This window comes from Podarcis muralis, chromosome 12, assembly GCF_964188315.1.
Source record: "Podarcis muralis chromosome 12, rPodMur119.hap1.1, whole genome shotgun sequence".
NCBI lineage: Eukaryota > Metazoa > Chordata > Lepidosauria > Squamata > Lacertidae > Podarcis > Podarcis muralis.
The window spans coordinates 57,392,837-57,419,178 of NC_135666.1; the positions used below are offsets into that span (position 1 = coordinate 57,392,837).

At 43.4% G+C, this 26,342-nt stretch overlaps 1 protein-coding gene across 6 annotated transcripts in view; it reads right to left on the reverse strand.

Moving 5' to 3' along the window:
- ELMO1 (engulfment and cell motility 1) overlaps positions 1-26,342 on the reverse strand; it is a 318,949-nt gene that overhangs the window by 58,431 nt on the left and 234,176 nt on the right. The window contains exon 1 of one of the 6 annotated variants that reach the window (XM_028751267.2): positions 20,987-21,530. The exons of the other annotated variants lie outside the window; for them this stretch is intronic. The gene's annotated coding sequence lies outside the window, so the exon portion shown is untranslated. Of the gene's footprint in view, positions 1-20,986; positions 21,531-26,342 lie in introns of those variants that run through there. 6 annotated transcript variants of the gene reach the window in all.

Sequence of the window (26,342 nt, forward strand, 5' to 3'; positions counted from 1 at the left end):
GCAAAATGCTTTTAAATAAGAAAGATGACTCGGTGCTCAATTAAATCAATTTACCTATTCAGGGTTGGGGAAAGTAAAGGAGCAAGCAGGGTATTCCACAGGTACTCATACTGGATGCTATTTTTCAGCTATGTTTTTGTTTTCCTTCCATGATAAACTCCATTTGATAAAACGGGTAACAAATGGCCAATGGAATGTTATTTCCCCACCATCAATACATGCATTTCCCCTGGCAAGGCACAAGAAAAATCCACTTACGTAACATGGTTTAAAATTGCTTTTGCATTGCTTTTAAGGATGTCAAAGCCACAACAAAGCTATTTCCACACTTAGAAGAGATATATAAATGGCTGCAGTTCAAACATTAGGGACAGCCTCTAGAGAAGCTGCTCATTATAAAAAGTGAATAAAGAGTGTTAGGTTTTCTCTTTTCTGAGGAGGGGGAGTGGCCAAGAGGTTGAATCAAAGCATATTTAATAACACAAGCAACACTCAAACACTCTAGGGATGTGTGGACCTGCCAATTTCAGTTTCTCTGTTATTTTTCCACTCTTAAATTCCGTTTGCCCCAATTCTGCATCGGTTTACAAATGTCTGTTTAAAAGTCTGCACGAAAACTCACTTGCATTTTTGTGTTTATATACACATTTCTGTGCTGTTTCCCCTAATACAGTGCATTTAATGTGTTACTTTCACCGATATGTGAATCATTGTGTGTATGCTTCCATAATGCATTTTTGTACACATTATTTGGTTGGGGGAATGCATCACAAACTTGGGAGAAGTGTGGATTTCAAAGGATATCTGTATTTCAGTTTGAAAAGTATGAATTAAATAAGTACAGTGGTACCTCGCAAGACGAATGCCTCGCAAGACAAAAAACTCGCTAGACGAAAGGTTTTTCCGTTTGCGATTTGCCCCGCAAGACGAATTTCCTTATGGGCTTGCTTCGCAAGACGAAAACGTCTTGCAAGTTTGTTTCCCTTTTCTTAACACCATTAATACAGTTGCGACTTGACTTCGAGGAGCAACTCATAGAACACAGTGTACATAGTAGCCTTTTTTGAGGTTTTTAAAGACTTTGGTGATTTTTGAAGCTTTTCCAAAACTTCTTTTGCAGCCATTTGGTAAGTTAAGCTTTTAAAACTTTTTTTTGGGGGGGTTGGATTTTGGGTTGGGGTGTTTGGAATTCAAGGACTTGGTGTTGGGGAGGGGTTTGCAAGAATCTGGAAGCTTGTGTGTTTTTTTCTGCATTTTTATGATTTTCTGTGACCATTGGGCCACTCTGCTGTTTTTTTAAAAAAAATCTGGATTTGAATTTCTGTGGGCTGGGTGGCTGGGGGAACAGTTGGAGAGGTTTCTGCAGGAATCTGGGAGCTTGTGGGGTTTTTTGGGGAATTTTTGTGATTTTCTGTGACCATTGGGCCAGGTTGTTTTTTTTTTGAAAATTTTTCTGAGTTTGAATTTCTGAGTGCTGGCTGGCTGGGGGAACAGTTGGAGAGGTTTCTGCAGGAATCTGGGAGCTTGTGGGGGTTTTTTGGGAATTTTTGTGATTTTCTGTGACCATTGGGCAAGGTTGTGCACTTTGTTGATTTTTAAATGTTTTTCTGTCATGTTTATAAAGTTAATTTATTTTCCCTTCAATTTTTGAACTGCTCTTTACAATATGTGTGACTTTAAAGACCAGTTAATAAACTGTTGTTGTACCAAATTTGGCTTTGTTTGGACTTTTTTTGACCATAGGAACGCATTAATTGATTTTCAATGCATTCCTATGGGATTTCGTGATTCGCAAGACGAAAAATTCGCTAGACGACAAAACTTGCGGAACGAATTAATTTCGTCTTGCGGGGCACCACTGTATGCCTCAGGAGCAAGCTTCAATGGCTGAACCATGAATTCTTTAAACGGAAAAAAACCCCAGACATTGATCTTCTATTAGTGTAAATCCAATTACTATTACCAAATTACTAGGTGCTATTTTTGTAACAAGCAATCCTTGTAAAAAGAACCCAATTTACGACTCGATTCCACTAAACAAACAACACCTTTAAATCAATCCAATTTTGATAATAGGTTAGGAAAAGAGGGATCGGCCTTGGACAAGCTGTTTATAATCTGCTGGCCTCTAAACCTAGAAACTGTCACAGGAACAGAATAATCATAGCCTTCTGTCACTGTATAAAAACAAAGTACCGTATTTTTTCGTCTATACGACGCCCCGATGTATAAGATATCCCCTATTTTGGGGGACTCAGATTTAAGAAAATGGGGGGGATGTATCTGTGTATAAGATGCCCCCTAATTTTTGACATTATTTTTTAGGAAATTAACCTAGTCTTATACATGGAAAAATACAGTAATCCAGGAACAGTCTCATGCAACAGCGGATGAATAATAGGTGACTTAAATTTGCTTATTCCCCACAGTATTTCTCAAAGACCACAGATGCTTTAAATGCTTCCATATTGCAAATACTGCAAGTGTACTCCACAGCGGTGGTGCTTTAATAAATGCTGGCTGAGCATCAACGTTGCCCTAGTGTAACCCTCCAGTGGGATGTGCCCTACTTCTGTCACAAGGACTCAATGTTGACTCGTCTTCAGAGAAATTCCCTCCTTCCCTTCGGTCCTCCGCATTACATGCACACCAGCCCAAATCATGGCTCAGAAACCCCACTGAAAAACATGGTTTCATTCTGGCTTTGACAAAACATTTCCCAAACTTATCTCACGAATCCTTTTAATGTCATTGCAACAAACCAGCTAGGCCAGAATTATTTCTTCCCCTAGTCTGTAGGGACAGGGAGGTGTCACTGTTGCTAAAAGCTGCAAGCAAACCTTATTTGAAGGCCCGCAGTCTGCTTTTGGCCAATCCTAAAAATGTATTCCAGATGAAAATGCTAAGCATTTTAATGAACCTCCCTTTATGCTGTATAGTTACATGTGCTGACTGCCAATGTCCATTGCTCTGTATTTATGTTTCAGAAGGATATAGCTGCCGTATTCTAAATGCAACAGACTCAGCACACAGAATCCCATTACTTTACCTACTGTTACTGTGAGATTTTTTTGGGAGAGGGGAAAGACTGGGAGGAGATGAGGGGATGAGGTTATGCACAAAATAAGTGCTGGAAGAAGAAACTACATTTTTAAAATATATAAAATCTCCATCCCCCCCCCACAGTACTTTTCGTTAATAAAGCACAGTTCAAAATTGAAAAAAAGGAAAACATAGGAAAGCACATCTAAATACACAAGGTGGCTGCAAATAACACACAAAAAAAAGAAAAGATAAAGCAATCTGAGCTGAAGGGTCCAACATTCATAAATGGGAATTTGTTGTAGGCGAGAAAAAGTAACTGATAAGAAAAAAAATTAAGGAGTAAATATTTTCCATATTCATCTTCTAAAACACTGTGCTAATGGAAATCATCCTTACGTATTTAAATTGACTTAAAATGGAGTTGCTGGTGATTTTAATGAAAGTAGAATTTTAGCTCAAATTATCTTGGCATATGTTTCTAACCCAGAGAAAAAGAAAGTGTATAACACAATCTTTTTTTTTTAAAAAAAAGGAAGCAATACCCAGCCAAAAGAGGTAGACCCCTGAGAATTGGAATGCTTTGGGGTAGCTTTATAGGCTCCTGAAACAGACTGTAAAACATGCATGCATGCCTTGTGTTGTTTTTCAAAAGAACTATAACTACCGATATCTAGGAGGTACACACAAAGGCAATGCTAGTCCCCAAACGCTATTGCTTCCAAAGTGGCAGAACTCAGGGTTCAGCTCCAAAATATGAAAACTACTTATTCAAGTCAAATAATACCGCTTTCATTCTAGGTCTCACCAACACTTGCCACAATCTGATCTGTCAATCCAGTTGTCCCAACCTGCATGCGACTGTAGTAAAGGTAAAGGTAAAGGTACCCCTGCCCGTACGGGCCAGTCTTGACAGACTCTGGGGTTGTGCGCCCATCTCACTCAAGAGGCCGGGGACCAGCGCTGTCCGGAGACACTTCCGGGTCACGTGGCCAGCGTGACAAAGCTGCATCTGGCGAGCCAGCGCAGCACACGGAACGCCGTTTACCTTCCCGCTAGTAAGCGGTCCCTATTTATCTACTTGCACCCGGGGGTGCTTTCGAACTGCTAGGTTGGCAGGCGCTGGGACCGAGCAACGGGAGCGCACCCCGCCGCGGGGATTCGAACCGCCGACCTTTCGATCGGCAAGCCCTAGGCGCTGAGGCTTTTACCCACAGCGCCACCCGCGTCCCGACCATGCGACTGTAAGTTTGCTATTCAAATAACTGAGGTGATCTATTGTCTCGAACTTTCCATTAATTAGCAATTATTATTAACAGCTAAGCCATGTCAAAGCTAAAAGAAAATCTTCAATCAAGTGACAACATGGCCCAGTGTGTTTTTTTCTGGCAGTATTTAAGAGCATAGTCATACCTCATGTTACGATTGCTTCATGATACGTTTTTCCAGGTTGCGTCCCGCAGCGACACAGAAGTACCGGAAAGGGTTACTTCCAGGTTTTGCCACTCACGCATGCACATAATGACGTCACGCGCATGCGCAGAAGCAGCGAATCGCAACCTGTGTGTGTACAGACGCGCCGTTGCGGGTTGTATTCTATTCATGCTGAGAACGGGCCTCCGGAACATAATAATAATAATTTATACCCCACCCATCTGGGTATAACGGATCCCATTCGCAACCAGAGGTACCACTGTACACAGTGCTGGCACCAATTTCTTCCAGATCTTGCAGTAAGGTAAATGGAAGGCTGGGAGAGCAAGCAAGCAAGCATGGCTCAAGGGGGGACTGCGAAAAGCAGGAGGCTAAGGTGGCAGCGGCGAGGAAATGGAGGCCCTGGCTGAGGGTTGTAGTTTCCACTCTCAGTCAACAGGCTGCGTTGTTCCTCCTTGGTAATGCACTCTCCCTCCTAGAGGTGCTGCAATTCCGCTGCCTTGAGCATGAGTGTGCTTTCCTTTCGTTTCTGCTTGTTCTTTCCATGTCTGCGGGGTGGGGAAGGAGAGAGTCGGGGGAGAGAGTCGGGGGAGAGGCAGCAACCTCTGCTGATAGCTCCACCATCCTCACCAGCAGAGGAAGCCACTCGGGCGCCTGGGGCAGTGCACCCAGGGGAGGGAGTGGGGCAAGCCACCCATAGGGGCGGGGTGCACAGCAGGGCCTCCAGAGTCTGCCTGCCTCCTCCCACTCAGCTGCCCTATAGCTGGGGAGGGGGGAGAGGCAGCAGGCGAGCCATTTGGGCAGCAGGGAGCCTGCGTGCGCCCAAGCCACCGCGTCTCTCCCAGGAGAGACACGTGGCTCGGGCGCGCTGCAGGCCGTGCGGTGAGTGCCGCCCGGCATTTTGTCACCCCCCTCAGTGGTGACACCTGGGGCGCACCGCACCCACCTTCCTCCACCCCTGGCTGTCCTCCATTCTGTGGCTGGGGGAAGCTGCAGAGGCAAGTGCGGACCCGGAAGCTGTACGCTGGCTCCCTTGGCCAATAAAGTGAGATGAGCGCCGCAACCCCAGAGTCGGCCATGACTGGACCTAATGGTCAGGGGTCCCTTTACCTTTAGGTCTCTTGTACAAAATCATTGGGTAACAGCAGATTGGATAGTCTTTCACTCAAGTACTTGAGTGCTGCTGTCAGACATGCTTTAATCACCATCTCATGCATCAAACAACAGAGCTTTCCCATTTCTTTTTTAAATGCCACATTGGCTTAAATAAAAATCCCTAGGACTCGATGGCACTTTTAAAACAGAAACAAAAGCCGAGTGGCTTCTAACTGTTCTACTGCTCTACGCCTTTCAGCATTCTGTATTGAGTCCTTCAAATCAGTTATTTTAAAAACTGCTTCTTAAAAAGCCACGAAATATTATCCTTGTTAACTGGGGTACAGAGAGAGCTGGAAGGAAAAAGTGAGATCTAGATCTGTGCATTTTGAAAGAAGTCTTGCACTTCCCCCATGATAATGGCTCACATTAGTAAACAGGTTTCCTGCGCTGCGGGACATAATAAAAAATCTGCAGAGTTAATGGATTAGTAATAGCATTTACTTTACCTTTAATTAAAGCTCCTCTGCTTCTCAGCTACATTTGCGTGCCAAATATTCTGATTCCCCCCCTTTTTTTGATAGGGGGGAATCTTCCACCCCATGGCCAAAATTCAATGTGCTATTTTAGTCACAGCCAAGGCCTTGAATATGTTCAGTAGAGCTTTCCTCCTTCCCCTTTTTATTTTTTTAAATTAAGAAATTCAACACAACATCAACTGTATAAACAAGCATTGCAGGATATATAAGAGTCATTATTACTTTGTGAGTTTCCATTTACCATTCAGGGATAACCAAGGAAGAGTTCACTTCACCCAAATGTATCCCTGCAAAAGGGCTGCAGCGGGCACAATCCACTGGCTGGATGATTGACATGTACAAGAAATGGGGACCAAGTATACAAAATGTGTCTCTCCTCAAAGCTCATGAAATACCGGTATATTTCTCCCCTCCATGTCAAAAGACATTTGCTATGTGGGGACATCTGAGAAGCACAAGCCCAAATCTTCCCCGGAACAATGGAACTGCATGTGTGGTTCTGAGGATCAATGGCTGTAACTCAACAGATCAATAATTCTATTCCACTGGACCGGAAACGGAAGCTCTATTAAAATATACACAATTGCAATCTCTTCCTCCTTGAATACCCTTTGTATTCATGAGGGCAAAGTTTGGAGAGAGCTTTATTCTGTGTGTGGTTTCAGTTGAGGACAGATCCCTTTGAAACCAATTCTGACATTCACTCTCCATGCAAAAGTTTGTAATTGTGCTGTGCCCCACCAGCACAGAAATATGCACGCAAAATATGCAAACCCGTAAATTCCCGTCATTTCCATATGCTCCCCAATAGCATACTGTGAAAGGATAGTCACAGAACTGTCTGCAAACCAAGCAGCTGATTCCTGCACCTGTCAAAATGCACGTTCATGGGAGGAGAAGCAAATATATGAAGATGGCCTGAGAGGGGGATTAATGTTGTTAAAAAATATATGAAAGATAGACGCTTTTGCTTTTGTCCACACAATAATAATTTGGCATATGCAGTTTAAAGCGCAGGATTTAAAGGCATTCAGAGTGTCAGGAATATAATAATAATAATAATAATAATAATAATAATAATAATAATAATAATGGCTCCAAAAAGGAGAGAAGAATGAATCCTGATGATCAGAGGAACTGTGTGCTGTGATAATCTCTTGATAGTCGCAGCCTGTATCAAACAGTAGCAGAAACCTCTGGGAGTTTTGGTTCAATGAATCTTTTAAATCATGTCTCAACCAAGCATATGAAACATGTAGTTCGTTTTAATAAGCTATATTTAAAACTGATGCTGTGCTCTCTTTGGGGCTTTGAATCTATTATGAGCTGCTTCTCGTTATCTCCCTTAATGTTTCAGGAAAAGGCAATTTGGTCAACTTACGAAAGTGAGAGATTAAATTAATAAGTGGTTTAATATGCAGTGACCAAAATGGTTTGTTCAGTTTATTATACACAAAGGTCGAAGTAATATCTATTGTTGCACTAAATTGTATAATCCACCCCAGATAATAGTTGTTATGTAATATACATTTCTTTCCCTAATAATTATGAAAGAAAGTGCACTGCACCAGTGTAAAGCCTGGTTTGCAAAACTTTCTATGCTAGGCTAGAATTTTGTCGGGGGTCCTGCCCCAACTCTGCTCCTTCAGTTTCGAGGCCGAAGGAGCAGTGGATTCTCTAGGGAGCCAGCGACTAGTGACACAGAAGGCAGCCCCTGGACAGAGGGATCTGCCAAGGGAATGCAGACCCCGCAAAGAGGAACTGTCTCTCCCTGACGATGGCATCCGGAATGGAGCATCATCCATCAGAAAAACTGATGGTGGGGCACGCTGCTAACAGATCGTCAAAGACTTTTGTATCTTTGGATGGGCTTGCTCAGCAGAACCTTCTTCCCCTAAAGAAGCACTTGCCACCGTGATTCTTCCATGCCTGCCCAGTGGAGGCTTAGCAGTAGTGACAAACATCTACTCTATGGGGGAAAATACAGCCATCCGTATGGGGAGAAATCAATCGCTGCAAGAGAGATCCTTGCAATAGCTCAAACAGGTGGGAAAGAAAAGCCACAGTCAAGAGGGTGACCACTGAAAATGAAGACAGTCCACGAAGAATAAAAATTTAAAACCAAGGAACAGAAGTAGTTTGTAATAAGAACTCACTACAAAACAAACTGCCTGGAAGCTACCAATGGGGCAGTCAAAAGAGAAAAGAGCAGAAAGGGATGATTCCAGCTTGAGAAGTTTCCCGAATAAGGCTTTGTGCAGCTACAGAGCCCACGTGGCTGTACAGAAACCCTGACGAACACAGAAACTGATACTGTTTTGGCTTCGCCTTTAACCAGATTATTTTATGGAAATGGAGTGGCAATTTAATTAGCAGCAAAATTCTGTTACAGATTTGAAACTAATTGCATCTCATTATTTGTGCCTGTGTGTATATGTGTTTGTGCGCAGAAATATGGGGTCCTGCAAACCTAATGTGTGCATTTGGGGAGGCAGCCTTAAAAAAAATAAAAATACACAAGTAGGATAGGGAGACAGATGTTGATAGATGTCCTCTAGACTCTTGGCTCAGAAATCTTCTGTCTGCTGAATGTTTGCTGTTCTGTGGCCTGTCTAATCAAAGGCCCAGGAAAAAGTGTTGCAGGAGCTATTATGGACATCCAAAGGCATTAGGACTAGTGGTCAATGCCCCGGCCACCCACATGCCAAAGGTTCCATCCTTTATAGGCGACACGTTTCTAACAGCTCCCCAAAGGCCCCTGTCACCAGCTCCCAAGGCCCAGAGGCCTAAGGAACATCCCTTAACCTATTAGCATAACCAAAAGTGACTCACAGAAGGACCGCAGAAGCACTGCAGTCCCTGCGCAAGCTCCATTGCTGAAGGGCAATTGTTGAGAGATGGCAGTTTTGTGTCCATGGCTTCCACACTTGCATCTCGGTGTGGAAAACAGAGAGGTACCTGCCCATCTTACTGTTTTTGCTCCTCCACGGACTCAGCTAGATTGCTAAAGAAAAAGCGATTTATATGTGTTGTATATGTGATATAGCACTGTGCCACCAGACGGCGCTGTGGAGCCCCGTGTTTCCCTACTGGATTTCTCTGTTTAAATTTACAAAGCGTGTAGCTGAAATGCTTCTTTCATGTGTCTAGATCCAGCCCATGTTCAACCACATCGGGCCACTGTTATTTCAGCCTCCATGCTCCCCTCGCCCCTCTGTATTCACAATGCAGTATGGGGAAAATAATACAGCTTACTTTATGGAGTTTATCTGTTTTCCTGCATCGCAGGGTGTTGGAATACATGACCTTTGGTGGTACCTTCCAACTCTATGATTACAGAGAGAATTACTTTGAATATTCCGACGCAACATATAACTTATTGTTTTAGGTAGGCAAATCTCAGCATGTGATCACCTTAAGCCTTTGATTCTTGGTATGGTCAATAGCATTGGCTGAAAAACTAACTTGTCAGTTCAGAGCAGTGAAGGCCAAGCATGACCCCTATTCATTTTATAATGTATGGCAAAGGTTTATTGAATATATAAATCGTTCAGACTGTGGAAGGAGCCGGCCCAACACTCGTGGGAAAATGTGGTGTGCTCTTTAGAGTAACCAAATGAAATTTTGCTATATAGCATGACAAATGTTTGCGATTTTATTAGGGCAAGTTATTCCCATAAGAATTGCTTAGAGGTTTTGACAATAAAGGAGTATACAAATGTTAAAAACAGATTTTAAAAAAATAAGATTGACATGCATTGTAAGAGGCAATTTCCCTTTTAAAAATAATGTATATTTTGAGCTGATGATATTATGTATATCTGAGTTATATTTTTAAGGCAACTTGTTTTTGTCTCCTGACTTTTACTGAAAATCTTGGGGTGTATTTTATTTATTTGGCATTTATTTGTGTGTTATTAAATACACCAATCTGCTCATTTGTTTTAAGAACAGTGACAATTATTGGCTTATATGTGCTATTTTCTATAATGAATTGCTCTTTTAGATAAGTTATGTTTCCCTACTCTGAGACCAACTGGTATGCAGCGGGTTACAAATATTTTAATAAATTAAGGTAATAAAATACAAACACGATTGCTGTTGGTGCCATGTTGCCTGTTTTTCGACAGTCTAAATCCCACTGATATGTTCCAGCGAAAACATTGGTGGCAGTGAAACCAGCACTGAAAGGGGTACCTTTGGTCCTTGAACATCATGAACCTCTTAAAGATGAGTAGGAATGTGCTAGGATCATTCACAAAAGAGGAAATTGCAGTCTGGGCACACTCCAAGGCTCTCTTTCACTACTTTACATGTTGAAAGTCAATGCCCAGAATCAGAAATTGATTATTTGGCTGAGCCCTAGTTCAAATTAATCTCAGTTGCCTGCAATAGATTGCTGTGAATATAAACATGCATTTGTCAGCTATGTCTAGAAAGTCCAGCAGGTTTAGCAGTCACTGAAGCAGCCTTGCTATCACTTCATAGGGTATTGGAATGGATTCTCCTACTTTGCAAAATATAGTGAGTTAGTCTGTGCATTGGAAAGACAGTTTTAATGTAACTTACTAGAAAGGTGGGACGCGGGTGGCACTGTGGGTTAAACCACAGAGCCTAGGACCTGCCGATCAGAAGGTCGGCGGTTCGAATCCCCGCGACGGGGTGAGCTCCCGTTGCTCGGTCCCTGCTCCTGCCAACCTAGCATTTCAAAAGCACGTCAAAGTGCAAGTAGATAAATAGGGTTAGGGCGTTTCCGTGCGCTGCTCTGGTTTGCCAGAAGTGGCTTAGTCATGCTGGCCACAGGACCCAGAAGCTGTACGCTGGCTCCCTCGGCCAGTAAAGCGAGATGAGCACCGCAACCCCAGAGTTGGCCACAACTGGACCTAACTGGACTGGACTGGTCAGGGGTCCCTTTACCTTTATTAGAAAGGTAACGTGTTATTCTCTCAAATATCTACAAGTGCATCTGGTTTCTTCTATGAAACTGAAGCATAGTGTTCCAATCAAGGGAAGAAATAAAGGTAAAGGTAAAGGTACCCCTGCCCTTACGGGCCAGTCTTGCCAGACTCTAGGGTTGTGCGCTCATCTCACTCTATAGGCTGGGAGCCAGCGCTGTCCGCAGACACTTCCGGGTCACGTGGCCAGCGTGACAAAGCTGCATCTGGCGAGCCAGTGCAGCACACGGAACGCCGTTTACCTTCCCGCTAGAAAGCGGTCCCTATTTATCTACTTGCACCCGGGGGTGCTTTCGAACTGCTAGGTTGGCAGGTGCTGGGACCGAGCGACGGGAGCGCACCCCGCCGTGGGGATTCGAACCGCCGACCTTTCGATCGGCAAGTCCTAGGTGCTGAGGCTTTAACCCACAGCACCACCTGCGTCCCCAAGGGAAGGAATAGTACCACTCTATTCTGCCTTGATCAGATCACACCTGAAGTACTGTGTCCCGTTCTGGGTACCACAATTTAAGGAGGATACTGACAAGCTGGAATGTGTGCAGATGATGGAGACCAAGCCATATGAGGAACGGTTGAGGGAGTTGGATATCTTTAGCCTGGTAAAGAGGTGAATGAGGGGAGTTATGATACCCATCTTCAAATATCTAAAGGGCTGACTCATGGATAATAGAGCAAGTTTGTTTTCTGCTGCCCCGAGGCGGATTGGGACCCAAACCAATAGCTTCAAGTTACAAGGAAAGAATAAAGTAAGAGCAGCTTGACAGTGGAACAGACTCTTGTGAGAGGTGATGGACTCTTATTCCTTGGAGGTTTTAAAGCAGAGGTTGGATGGTCATCTGTCATGGATGCTGCAGTAGAGATTCCTGCACAATAGATTATTAGACTAGATGACCCCTGAGGACCCTTTCAACTCCACGATTCCATGATTCTATACTCCTATTGACATCACAGTCCCTTATCACCATACACAAAAGTTCCGCTTTACAAACATTGAGTATGCAAAAATTCACTTATCCACCCATGAGGAATTGGTACCCAACCCTCGCTATACACACCGAAGATTCAGATGTCCAAAAAGAGAGCATTGTTTATTTATTTTTTTGTATGGCTTTTTCTGGTTTGCTGAGGAATGGAGGGAAGGAGGGGGAGCGATCAGACAAACCAGAGAGCATTTTTTTCTGGGTTTATGTGGGGTTTTCTTGGCGGAGTGGGGGGCGATAAAAAATTAGGGGGGTCAGAAAATGCATTTGAAATTTTCCCAGAGGAATCAATGAAAATCGTTGATTCATTATGCGGATGCTCGGCTAATGAATGATTTCCAAAAGAACACATTGTTTTAAAAGGGTGCCGTTTTTATTTTTAATTCTGTTCAGCTATTTTAGTAAGACTAGTGGAAAATTAAATCCAAAAACTCAAACCCACCCAACTGATTTGCAGCAATAAGGGCTTGCTGCCCGAAGCAAAGGCCATTTATTTTTAGTCTCCATGTGTGCATCTCCATAGAAAAACTGATCCAATTCTCACCATCTTGCTTTTACCACCCATTCTTTTAGAAATCTGCCTGAATAAGTTGCCTATGCTAAAACATAGGCTTTGTTTTACTTTTATCCAAGCCGCACTTTCTCGGAAACGTAGATCCAAATTGGGTTTCAAAGCCTAGGGTGGGAGGTTAAGGTAAAGGTAAAGGTACCCCTGCCCGTACGGGCCAGTCTTGACAGACTCTAGGGTTGTGCGCTCATCTCACTCAAGAGGCCGGGGGCCAGCGCTGTCCGGAGACACTTCCGGGTCACGTGGCCAGCGTGACATCACTGCTCTGGCGAGCCAGAGCCGCACACGGAAACGCCGTTTACCTTCCCGCCAGTAAGCGGTCCCTATTTATCTACTTGCACCCGGGGGTGCTTTCGAACTGCTAGGTTGGCAGGCGCTGGGACCGAGCAGCGGGAGCGCACCCCACCGCGGGGATTCGAACCGCCGACCTTTCGATCGGCAAGTCCTAGGCGCTGAGGCTTTTACCCACAGCGCCACCCGCGTCCCCTAGGATGGGAGGTTACCAATATTTTAAAGCTTGTTAAAGAAATATTCTGTGAAGCATCTAATGGGCCCTTGAATGTGAGACTAAACGGAAACCTGCAAAGCAACTTTTGCTAAATAATAATATATGGTATAAAGAGATGGTGCACATATGCACACACGTAAACTGATGAAGGATTTTTTTTTTTGTGGGGGGAATATATAATTCTGCATCTGTAGCAACAGAGAGGTAGTTTCCAATTCTTCAGCTCAATGGATGTTGTTTTATCTATTTGTTTCATGCAGTGTTTCAAAATTATTATTATTATTATTGTAATGCAAAATTAAATTAGCTGAAAAGAATATAATTAATACCCAAACTTCAGCGGCACTGATGCCTTTTGCTGCATGAAGGTCGGTTAAGCTCTCTTGTATATAAATAGAACATTTTGCATTAATATACATAATAAACACTTAGGAGTGGTTAAAACGTAGGCAGCTTGCACTAGACTATAGTCAAGAGAAAAGATAAAACCAAGATATTTGAAATGTTCCATCTAGGGCCACTCTTGTTTCTGCAGCAGACACTGCCCACACTTTTGAGTCACAAATGTCTGAGACAAAAATAGGTTTTAAAAAGGAAACAAATACCTATATATTGTCACGAATTATCGGGCCACTTTATATATACAATTATATCAGGTGCTATGTTGGAACCTGGAGGTGATTGTGGGCTGGGTACAGATAAAAAAACAACAAACTGAATCTAGACAAGATGAAGGTGTTGCATGTTCTGAGTTCTTGGGTCTGCTCCAGAGGGAAGTGATCTTGCTAGGAAGCAGCAAGTATGTAGCTTGGGGCATTCCTGGAGCCAAGATCATCACTGGAAGCTCAGGTAGTTTAGTAGCTAGGAGTGCTTGTTTCCAAATGTAGCTGGCAATGGATGCTTTTGAGCAGAGATGACTTGGCCACTGTATTCCATGCAGTGCTAACCTCCAAATTAGACTATTGCAATATGCTCTGCATGGGGCTGCCCTTGAAAACATCTTTGCATGTAGAACCTGTAATGTGAACCTACTTCCTAAGCAGGCTCTACACACCGTGAGTGGCCGAACAAGGACTATTTGCAAAGGTATTTACACAAACTCAACATTATAGATTCTACACTACATGCAGTGGAGAAAGATTCACAAGCTCAAAGTTCCCTCTTGCATGTATTTCCTACACGGTAGGGTTTATTTCAGTAACACAATTACTGAATTCGTATTAAGGCCACACTGCAAACTCTGCAGTGGGATTAAGTTGTGCATATTTCTATACTGTTGCTGTGCCAGCTGTGCTCATGAAGTCAGAATACAAGATCTATGCAGGCAAACTGGGGTTTTGACCAGTCTTGGGGGGAAAGGAGGACAGAAAAGTTTTGCAATCACCTTCCACCATGATTTGCTTCCACAACCCAGCAAATCACTTTCAATAACCCTCAAGTGATAATCCTGTCTTGAGAAAGATTAAGCAGGTGTTAAAAAGCAATTTAGTCACTCGCACAAGCTGTCGTCATGAAAGGGGTGCCAACATCATCTCTCTCTCATTTCTTCCCCCTTGTAGTAAACTTGGGAAATGCATCTAAACTTTGAGTGCATCTAACTCTGCTCATGTGGGATCTGGGATTATGGCCACACTTCAGAGAAGGTGATCTTCTGCTGATGCTCTTTTATGTTAAGCAGCCACCAGAAATGGGTAGAATCGAGAGCATTAAAGGCAAAAATCCTGATAATGTCCCAGTTACAATGTGCTCCTGGAGTCTGCATTCTACCTGTGACAAGAGCACAGAGGTAATAGTGACTCTTTGTGACTAGACTATTCCTGAGCAGCTGCCAAAAGAAATTTCTACTTTGCATGCTACATAGAATGCCAAGACAATGCAAGAACAATTGTGGGGCTGTGAAAACTGTCACAGCTGACAGTTCTTATTGTTCATGAAACTTCAGCGGAGTGTAGAAAGTTTTCATATTAACACTCTTGGGGGGGGGGGGAATCACAGAACAAAAGTAAGCGCTGGCATAATCAGAGTACCTCCATGGTCCCATCTACCTTGCTCTCACCTATTTCATCTTAATTTAGTGTTATCAGTTTCTACCCACATGTATTGCAGAAGGAAATGGAAAGAATAGATGGATGGGAAGAAGAGTCTGTGGCTACATTTCAATTTAAAAAACAACAACACTGGACATAAAAGGGATCTTCTATTTCCCAGTAAAATCTACCTTATGTACACTAACTGTAAATTAATGTTTGGCTTAATAAAAATGAACACGGCAAAGTGGTTTTTGTTACCCACATTCATCGCCCAACACTAACAGGTAAGCAGAATGCCAAGTTTTGTAAACCTGGGAAACGAAGTAATGCTTAGGAGGCTGTATTTATCACTTGGGTGACTTAAGGCGTGATCTGAAAATACACCTGAATTCATTGAGACTACACCTGGAAATGCCACAGTAAGAATGTTCCTGCCACTGAAAGGGCCATACTCCTTTGGGGACACACTCTCTTCCTTTTTTTCTACGTGGGAGTAGCGGGTTGAAAGATTTCTTCCTTATGCCAAGCAAGCATTTATTACATTTAGATCCTTCTGGCATGTAACTCAAGTCAGTGTAACACTGGATTCTCACATGGTCTCCCATCTATGCACTGACCAGACTCAGACGTGCTTGATGCCAGTAAAGTTACTGCAACAATTGCCTTCGACTCAAGCCTGGGACACGGGTGGCGCTGTATGGGACACGGGTGGCGCTGTGGGTAAAACCTCAGCGCCTAGGACATGCTGATCGTCAGGTCGGCGGTTCGAATCCCCGCGGCGGGGTGCGCTCCCGTCGTTCGGTCCCAGCGCCTGCCAACCTAGCAGTTCGAAAGCACCCCTGGGTGCAAGTAGATAAATAGGGACCGCTTACTAGCGGGAAGGTAAACAGCGTTTCCGTGTGCTGCGCTGGCTCGCCAGATGCAGCTTCGTCACGCTGGCCACGTGACCCGGAAGTGTCTGCGGACAGCGCTGACTCCCAGCCTCTTGAGTGAGATGGGCGCACAACCCCCGAGTCTGGCAAGACTGGCCCGTACGGGCAGGGGTACCTTTACCTTTTACAAGCCTGGGACCCATCCATTTACCTTCCTCTAAAATATGAGGGTGGACCTAGACTTAAATCAAAAACACATCACTGCTAATTAAAATCAAGATCCCAGTACAGTAACATTATTTTTTAAAAAAACACACCAAAAAACTAAACCATTGTGTGATGTCAATCAGTTGCAGGGGGGAAAAGCAGTATTATTGCACCTTAAAGACTAATTAAAATGGCATAGAGCTTTTGTGGACTGTAGTCTATCACTCAACTTTATTGGCTGCTGCTTGTGGGGCATGAAAACTCAGAACATAATGATGCCATGCATTGTGCTTTACAGTGGTACCTTGGATTAAGTACTTAATTCATTCCGGAGGTCCGTACTTAATCTGAAACTGTTCTTAACCTGAAGCACCACTTTAGCTAATGGGGCCTCCTGCTGCCGCCGCGCCACCGGAGCACAATTTCTGTTCTCATCCTGAAGCAAAGTTCTTAACCCAAGGTACTATTTCTGGGTTAGCGGAGTCTGTAACCTGAAGCGTATGTAACCTGAAGTGTAGGTAACCCGAGGTATCACTGTACTAGGTGTTATCCAGAGAAGGCAACTTGGAACTGCTATTTTCAGCGGCAAGATTGCAATGCCTGGAGACAGACAGGTCGTGTATCCACAGGAATGACCAGAGGAGGAATGACTGCTCAGAGGAGTAGAAAGAGAAGGAATACACATGGATGCCTTCATCTGCCTCACCTGCAACAAAACATGTCTCTCCCACAGTCTCTCTACAGCCACAGCAGGCGCTGTAACTCTCCAATGGATTGACTTCGCCCCTGTGGGTGAACTCTTCCATTGTCTCCAGTGCCACTGCAAGTGATGCTAGCCGCCTTGAAAACCATTTGATCAAAAGACAAGGTATATAACTCTTGAGAATGAACATACAAATTTTCAACAGTTGTGAGATGGAATGAAATATTGGGTGGTCCTTGGTTGTGTTCAGAAGCTGGTGAAATTTTGGGGATCCTTTGGAGGCACATTTCATATTCAATAAATAAAATTCAGGATTTGCTGTGTTTGGGGGCTGGTCAAACCACTAGCAATCTCTGGGGACAAGTAGCTTCTCTCACTTCTTTAGGGAACTAGTTATCCAGTGCAAGGCAACTATTTCAGTCATGCTCTATGCTTGTGGCATTCTATAACTCAAGAACACTTGTGCTGACCTTTGTGGTGGGCATGTGCCTTAATTGCAGATGTTACTGCCCTGGGCAAATAAGCTTTGAATTGCATAATCTTGGGACCCATCCATCTAAGACCCCAGTAAGAAAATGGAAGGGGAAAAACAAAGCAACTAGCAACATGTAGTTATGCAGTTATGTAAAAGTCTAGAGTGGCAGATGATATAAGTATTTCCTCCCCAAAATGTAAGAGTGAATCCATCATAAGTAATCTAAAGCCTATCAGTCAATGTAAACTTTCAGTGATGAATCTGGCAGCTAAGTATCTTTCATTAATGAACATTATCATGTGTGCATGGGGTTTACACCCTTCAGCCAATTATATTACTCAGTTTGTCAGCTGAATACATATCCCAGCTTCTCACAGAGAAGATATATGGCAGGATTTATCAAGGTCAGTGAGATTTTCTTATTTCACAGTAGTACATCAACCATTTGGTTCATAGTATAACATCAAGAATTTCTTTGACATGAAGGAATGTCTTGAGAATAAGATCATGTTATCACTGTAGTAGAAAAAGATTGATTCCTAGGAGAAAATTGGGCACAACAAAATTAATCTTGTCCTTCCTCCAAATCCATCTAATCTCATGTATGTAAACCCAATTGAAAAACCCATTCCTGTTTATTAAAAGTTAAAGAAGCAGCAAGACTCTCAGAAATTGGTATGGTGAAAGGTGAAAGCATGAGCCAGGAAGAGAGGCTGACACACAATAAATATAAGAAGACTTAGATCATGCATGAATAGAAGCTACCTGCACTCTCAGAATGATACTTTACCACACAACTCTAAGAGAACAACAATGGCATGCAAGGAGTGCAGGATACTAACCAGGCATAAAGACTTTGTGCCATTGACCAGCAATCCCACTTTTAAAAGCAGGGGTACAGAAATCCATGTCACAGACAAATTGCTTGCATGACATTCAGAGCATTGCCCCGCACCTATAAGCCTTTCTTGCTAAGATAATGAACGTTTTAGAATTTTATGTATGCAAATGAGTCTTTATAAGAACTAGTCAAAACAGAGAAGAGATAAATAAATGGCTGAAGGAAAGAAACGTACAGAGGTTGCAGCCGGCTGAGTCACAACAACAGTCGGAAGACATCTACTGTGTGCCACCTTCCACGCTGTAGTGTGTGTGCCTTTACTAACCATGCTGATTTTGCTTCAGGGAAGATAAAACGAACATTCCTTGCTATGGGGGTTTCTGAAGGAAAACTAGAATCCATATGAATCTCTGTTTGAATCCGGTCTTAAATTTTGAAGGGGTTAGTCCATCAAGTAAATTGATTTCCACAACAATGCAGGCCAATGAAAGACACTTTGAAATTGCGCGCGCGCGCACACACACACACACACACAAACACACAAACACAAGGACCATAGTGTATCCCAATTGCTTTCCCCAAGCTTTCACAGTTGCAGGAGTCGATCGGCTTGCTCAAAGGCTTGTAGTTGGTGAAGCTGAAGTCTAATACACAACAGTCCTGTACAGGCAGCAAATAAAGCATTCAGCCCCAAACCGTAATTTATAGGTGGCTTAAACTGCAGTGCTGATTCTTCCAACTCTGCCACTGCCATGGCTGAAAACCAACAAGATAGTCAGAATCCCCGATCCAAAGCTTAGCAGTTAAAAGCCTGCCCCCTCAATCTCTTTGCTATTCAGCTGTTAATGCAGAGAGAGGGGGAAGTAAACAAATCCCTTCAAACAAGGTTATGTGAGATGCTCGGATTCTAGCAGTCAAACAGTATTTAGTCATCAATAGTAATTGAAGCTGACAGATTTATATTCTGTTTGAATTACATCCCCAAAGTGTTAGCAAGAACTGAAAGGATGTTTTTGCACTATGAAATAGATTTCTTTCAAGGATGAACGGCAAGAGATAGAAAGTCAATGTTTGAGAGCAGCACTTTATTTTACAGTTCTGAAGGCTGTGTTCCCTACTATCCAAACATAATGTAGCAGTAACAAATGCCACTCAAAGGCTTCCTTATTATACATCTCACCACTAGGAGTCCGAAGTTGTGTTGTGACTCTACTCAAAAATACTCTTTCTAATAGAATATTCAGTGGAAAGGGTTCTGATAAATAAATGTATTGAACAAACAACATCTCAGTTCAAGGCTAGAATTTCCATCATTTCCACCAGAGTTGGATCATCTTGATTTTCCCAATAACAACAAAATGACTTGCTCCCATTAAATTACAATGCATCGCCTAACAGCTGGATAAAACCTGAATGAAAAACACCTGGAATTTACTAGCAAATTTAATAAATATTGGTCAACGGCATAACAAACACTACCAATCTCTTTAAAAATTCACTTGGGTACATTCATGAAGACGTTAATGTGCACCATCTCTATTACAGCTCCTATTTTACTTTTGTATACAGAGAACCTCAGTGGAGTAAAAGACTTCATGTAAATATTCAACAGATCATCAGTGATCAGACTCCATTCAAAGAGCTCATATATCTACATGGAAAATATAAGGACCCCCAAAAGTGGGAAAACCAACCCCAAGTGAAGTACTTAAAAGATACAGAGTACGGCAACTTACATATGCGTAATTTTAGAGCCAAAAGCTCAACACATCACAACACGAAGAATCCAATATCTAGAAACTACATGGTTCGCAAAGATTTCTGTATCTGATGCCTTCACTGAGGATCCCAAAGCCTCTATCTTGATGGAGTCTGAAAAGCGAAACATAAACTTTTCCTGACTCATACAATTTCTCAGTTTCATGCTCTTCCTGGTGTTTGAAAGGTTAAAAAGAGACCAAGAACATTGTTTTGGCTGAATGCAAACAGATTCGTTCCTGGGTGGAAATCAACAGATTTTTACACACACACACACACACACACACACACACACACACACTTGTCATATGGGGCTTCTGAGAGTATCTGCTTTAGGAGGCTAAGCTGACAAGGCAAGGAGAGTTATAATCCAGTATCCAACCCAAAGAAGTCAAAAACAAAAAAATTCTCTGAATTACCACTGTGCTGACCTGTCCAGTGTAGAAACATGTGATATATCTATTAGGGCTAGAATTGCTATTTTTAATCCTAATTCTGAATTCCAATTTTTTGAAAAGTAGTTAGAAAGAGAATGGAACCATGGTGCTGAGAACAGAGATCAGCAAATATAGTTACCTGAATGAACTTTGAAAGCAAGCAACCAAAAACCAGCCATAGTAAAACCTGCATGCCTTAATGTTGCAAACATTAGAAATCACACTGTGGCAGCTTCTTCCCTAACCCCACCTTAATTTCATGTAGTTTGGAATGAAATATTAACTTGTGTACATTTGTAAAATCTTTGGAACTGATGGAATTTTAAAAAGTAAACCATACATATCACTAATCATGAGCAAATCAAGGCAGTGGTAACAGCTACATTTATTGTATGTTTGCATATTTGGAGCCATTAAACAAAGTGCAATCATGCTACATTTAAAAATAAAATCCTCAATAAAGGTTGCCAGCTCCTGGTACTAATCCTCCCTGCTTCTCAAGCTGAAGTAGCAGGTTAAATAATTCAGAGATGCTCACTTACAGAAATCCAGTGGCTCCATCATGCACGGCAACCAATTTCCCTTTGGTCCTACAGCAAGAGAATGACTTGAGGCTTTTTCTGCGGAAGGAACAATATTCTCGAACAGCAGATGGCCTCTGATGAAGCTCTTTAATGAGATCCGTTTTCAGTTCGCCATAGGAAAACAGAGCCCCTTTCTGCACACCTTGGCTTGGCGCACAGCTCAAGTCAAGAAGAATAAGCATGTAGCTTTGCTTATGTTTAGAGGGCTGAAGCCCAGTTGTGCTCTGATTGGCAAGCACCTAGCAAACGGCAGCCAATCAGCGCGCCTGCTTTTTTCCAGGGAAACTCCTGCCCATTTATTTAGCATCTTCAGAGGACATATTTCCTAGGAGGATAGACTTGCTTCCAGCATCTTTAGCGGGGGAAATAACAGTGCCTTTTCTCTCCGTATATCCCTCGCCCCATTAGCCCTTCCTGCTATATTTTTAGGGCTGAGGAATTGTCTAGGGAGGGTTGAGATTCATTCCCAGCTCCCACCTTGCAGGCGAAAGAGGAGGGAGAGAGCCTGAGCTCAACAATTACTGATTCCATCACCATGGAAACTGACTGGATGCAGCGAGCTGGATTTGTGTAGAACATCTGCTGCCAGGCTCATAATCAAATGCAATCTCATCTTCCACCCCACCAACCCGACTGCTTATCTGATTGGGAGTTTACTTTATATGCATGCTATGACAGCTAAAACATGAATGTGTGTGTGTGTGTGTGTGTGTGTGAGAGAGAGAGAGAGAGAGAGAGAGAGAGAGAGAGAGAGAGAAATAGGCACATACATCTGCAGCTAAGGACACACTCGTACATCCTGGTAAATACTCATGCACATGGAGGAAGCGGTAAACAACAGATGGGTAACAACTGTACATTTATAATAAACGCTAGGAAAGCCCTTAAAATAGAGGCACAGGGAGCTCACTTTATGGTTGCCACGGTGAACGGCAAAGCTTTAGTATTATATATGAATAATTTCTAATGTCAGCTGATTTGGGCTATCGCATTATATCACACTCACATCTATCATTCGCTCTGACAGCAAACCCAGGTAGCAAATGCCGACAGGGCTGTAGCCCAAATGGGGTCACTGAGAAACGAGAGGACAATATCAGCATGCTCCAGTGAATCAGGAGATATGCAGAAGTACAAAACATTATGGAAAACCACAGGAGTAGAAACAGCCCAGTAAGGACTGAGCATGCTCAGTAGCCACGGATTTTTGAATTTCATTTGGAAGAGGAAAATGGGAGGAACAAAACAGAGAATCCTAGAAAATGGCATGGGTGGTTGAGTGGCTGATCACTCCTGTTAGAAGGTGAGGGTATACTGCAACATTTTGTTGCAGGTCCCACCTGTAACTGTAGATCTATTGAAGAAGATTGGAAATGCATAATCAGAACAGTAACAGGGTGCAGCTTTTATTTACCTTTTTTATCAGAAGAAGAAAAAAAATCATATGGTTAAATGCTCCTGCATACGGCATATTAAAGTCTTCATTTGAAAGGACATGGGAGCCTCTAAAAAAAGAAGTCATCACAAGTTCATATAAATAGGAGCAATATTCACTTAAGTTTAGGGCACAAAGATAGCGGGTGGTGTACACAATATATATATTATTTTCTTCCCCACACTATTCCAGGACTACCTGACAATATATGAACATTAAAGTGTGGTAAAATGCACCCCCAAGGTAATCTGGGTAAATGTACTTAATGTAGCTGATATATTCTTGTTTTTGCACTCTGTTTATGCTCAAGGACAAGTCTAAGCCAATCTCTCGGTGTTATATCCAATTAAAAGGTAAAGGTAAAGGTACCCCTGCCCGTACGGGCCAGTTGTGTCCGACTCTAGGGTTGCGCGCTCATCTCGCTCAAGAAGCCGGGAGCCAGCGCTGTCCGGAGACACTTCCGGGTCACGTGGCCAGCGTGACTAAGCGGCATCTGGCGAGCCAGCACCAGCGCCGCACACGGAAACGCCGTTTACCTTCCCGCTATAAAGCGGTACCTATTTATCTACTTGCACTTAGGGGTGCTTTCGAACTGCTAGGTGGGCAGGAGCTGGGACCGAACGACGGGAGCTCACCCCGCCGCGGGGATTCAAACCGCCGACCTTGCGATCAGCAAGTCCTAGGCACTGAGGTTTTACCCACAGCGCCACCCGCGTCCCTTATATCCAATTAGATGTCATTATTTCAACCAGGACAGAGAAGATACACATACGACATGCAAAGAGCTAGCATATGGTCCGAATGCACATGAGGACATCAACTTGCTGAAGCTATGAAGGTCTGGTCATCTGTCTGAAGCCATAGACATGTGAGGCATAAGCTGCAACCACTCTCTTAGCAAGCAAAAAGGCACGGCTGTAGGCGCAGTGGAGGCCTCTTTTAAGTGCTTAGCTCCAGCTGTGATAGTTTTGACAGAGTCTGGCAGATCTGCTCACCTGGTGTCAAGGTACTGCCAGGAAGAGAGGGGGAAGAGAGACTAAGTCTAGAAATACTTGAAATAGTTATTTGATAATTAGAACCCCTCTCCAAGCTGTCCTGCCTTATTTTTTGGGAACCACAGAGCCTAGGGCTTGCCGATCAGAAGGTTGGCGGTTCGAATCCCCGCGACGGGGTGAGCTCCCATTGCTCGGTCCCTGCTCCTGCCAACCTAGTAGTTTGAAAGCACGTCAAAGTGCAAGTAGATAAATAGGTACTGCTCCAGCAGGAAGGTAAACGGTGTTTCCATGCACTGCTCTGGTTCACCAGAAGCGGCTTAGTCATGCTGGCCACATGACCTGGAAAAACTGTCTGTGGACAAACGCCGGCTCCCTCAGCCAGTAAAGTGAGATGAGCGCCGCAACCCCAGAGTCGTTCGCGACTGGACCTAATGGTCAGGGGTCCCTTTACCTTTACCTTTAGTCTAAAATTGTCTAGCGTGGCAACATGGACTGCCCAGTGTTTCTTCTTCGGCTCTCTGGAGTCCAAAGAAACAGGAGGGCCTTCCTCTAACTAGTAAGGAATTTTATGCAGTGGCAATACCTGCCATGTTCCTTTCTCCCACCTCAAAGGCCCCTTTTCTGTAGTTCTGTACTGTCAGGTCTCCAGATTAGGATTTACACAGACCGCCATAGCTCTCCTTTCTGTAACATCTAGTCTTGCTGTGTTCCCTGTGGGTATACAGGGGTTTTTGGTACACTGTAACCGAAACACTACAACACAGATCACTTGGATATCTAATAGTACACTCCAATAGGTAGTGACAGAAAACATCACATGCTTGTTCCTTGAAGTTTCCGAAAAGCCTGGTTTTAAAAAACTTGTTGCTGTACTGTGGTACCTCGGGTTACAGATGCTTCAGGTTACAGACTCTGCTAACCCAGAAATAGTACCTCGTGTTATGAACTTTGCTTCTGGATGAGAACAGAAATCGCGCGGCGGCAGCAGGAGGCCCCATTAACTAAAGTGGTACCTCAGGTTAAGAACAGACCTCCAGAACAAATTAATTTCTTAACCTGAGGTACCACTGTATCTTATTGCCAGCACAGCTGGAGGATAGCAATGGAAATGAGGGTCTATAGGGTTCTTTTGCACCCAGAGTCTACTCAGGCACAGACTGCTTCAGGTTTGATAAAAAAACTAAAAATGGCAGATTTCGTGTATGGAACTTTAAAGGGCTGAGAAGTGCAGCCAAAATTTTTTCACCTAAAGCACTCTCCACATCTCAAGCTGCTAGGAGTTGCTTGTGCGCCTGTTGCAGTGTTGCGTTTTGTGTTCAAGTTGAGGTGTGTTTCCTGAGCACTATCCTCTATAAATCGGGATGATTTACCTACCATAACAGGTTATAGAGTACAACTTTGTACATCAATAAAGCAGAGCTCACATAAAAAAGAAGGCAATCCAATTCAAGGAGGGGACTGCACAACCATTTCCCTCCTCTGTTTCTCTCCATCCCAGCTTTATACAAACCTCTGCTGTTGTTCAAAAGCACCATCTTCCTTTGCACCCCCCCATCCCTGCTCTATTAAAATCTCGGCTGTTCAAAACTGCCATTTGACTCTCTCCATCTCTGCTTTATTCAACCTTCTATTCTGCCTTGGGCAGACCACACAGGAAATACTGTCTCCAAATATCTAAATGGCTGTCACATGGAAGATGGAGGAAGCTTGCTTTCTCCTGCTCCAGAGAGTAAGACTCGAAGCCATGGATTCAAGTAACAAGAAAGGAGATTCCGACTAAAGATCAGGAAAAAACTTTTTGACAGTAAGAGCTGCTCAACCGTGGAACGGACTCCCTCTGAAGGCGATGGACTCTCCCTCCTTGGAGGTTTTTAAGCAGAAGTTGCATGGCCATCTGTCATGTAGGATCTGGTTGAGATTCCTGCATGGTATGGGATTGGACAAGATGGCCCTTGAGGGTCCAATCAGTTACCATACTCCAGGTGAGCAATTTCATCCCTTCCAACTCTACTGTTCTATAATGCTATGCCCCAGGTATTCCAGCAGGTCTGTTGTCACTTTCAGATTTAAATGTGTTGTGTTCTGGCTCCCCAGGATGAACTCATATGGGGAGCATATTATATGACAAAGAATGTCCAGGGTTACAGGGTTACAGGTGCAGCTTTCCATCAATGTTTTCCACAACAGCAGATCTCTAGAACAACTGCCGCTCTCGTCTTCAACATTCTGGGTCCTGTTACATATTGTCACTCGAGAGTTATCCCTGGCGCAGCACACGGAAAATAGTTCTGAGACTCCACTGGCCTTTATATGTGTATCTTTCTGCTCGATCTCTGTTCAGCATCATTGAATTGCAGGAGGCAGCCTTCTGAGTGAAGAACCTTCTGGCACTAGAATGACTTTATCTAGGCTGGCTGTTGACTGTTCCTGGGCAGGAAAAACTCTAAGGGCTTCATGTGTCATCTAAGTCTTGGCTGAGTATGGAGGCCTTCACTGACATGTGCTGCGCTCCTGTCTCCTTTGGTCCTGCCCTCTGGTTCATGCCCTGATCCTGCCTCCTGGCTTGTCGTTCAATCCTGACACTCTGGCTTGCTCTTCAGCCCTTTATCAAGGTGTTTTTATTTAAAGATCCGTTTATATCTCACTTATCCGCTAATAAAATCTAGCATTCAAGATTTCTTCATTAGTAATAGCCAAGCATGAAGCGATCAAATAGCAACCACAACCACCTATTATCCCCAATAATTTGAAACATACCCCCCCTCAATGGCCCTGAAACATATAATAAACTTAGCAAATGGGAAATGGTATGGGGCAAAGGAGCTGTAAAGGTAAAGGTAAAGGGACCCCTAATCATTAGGTCCAGTTGTGACCGACTCTGGGG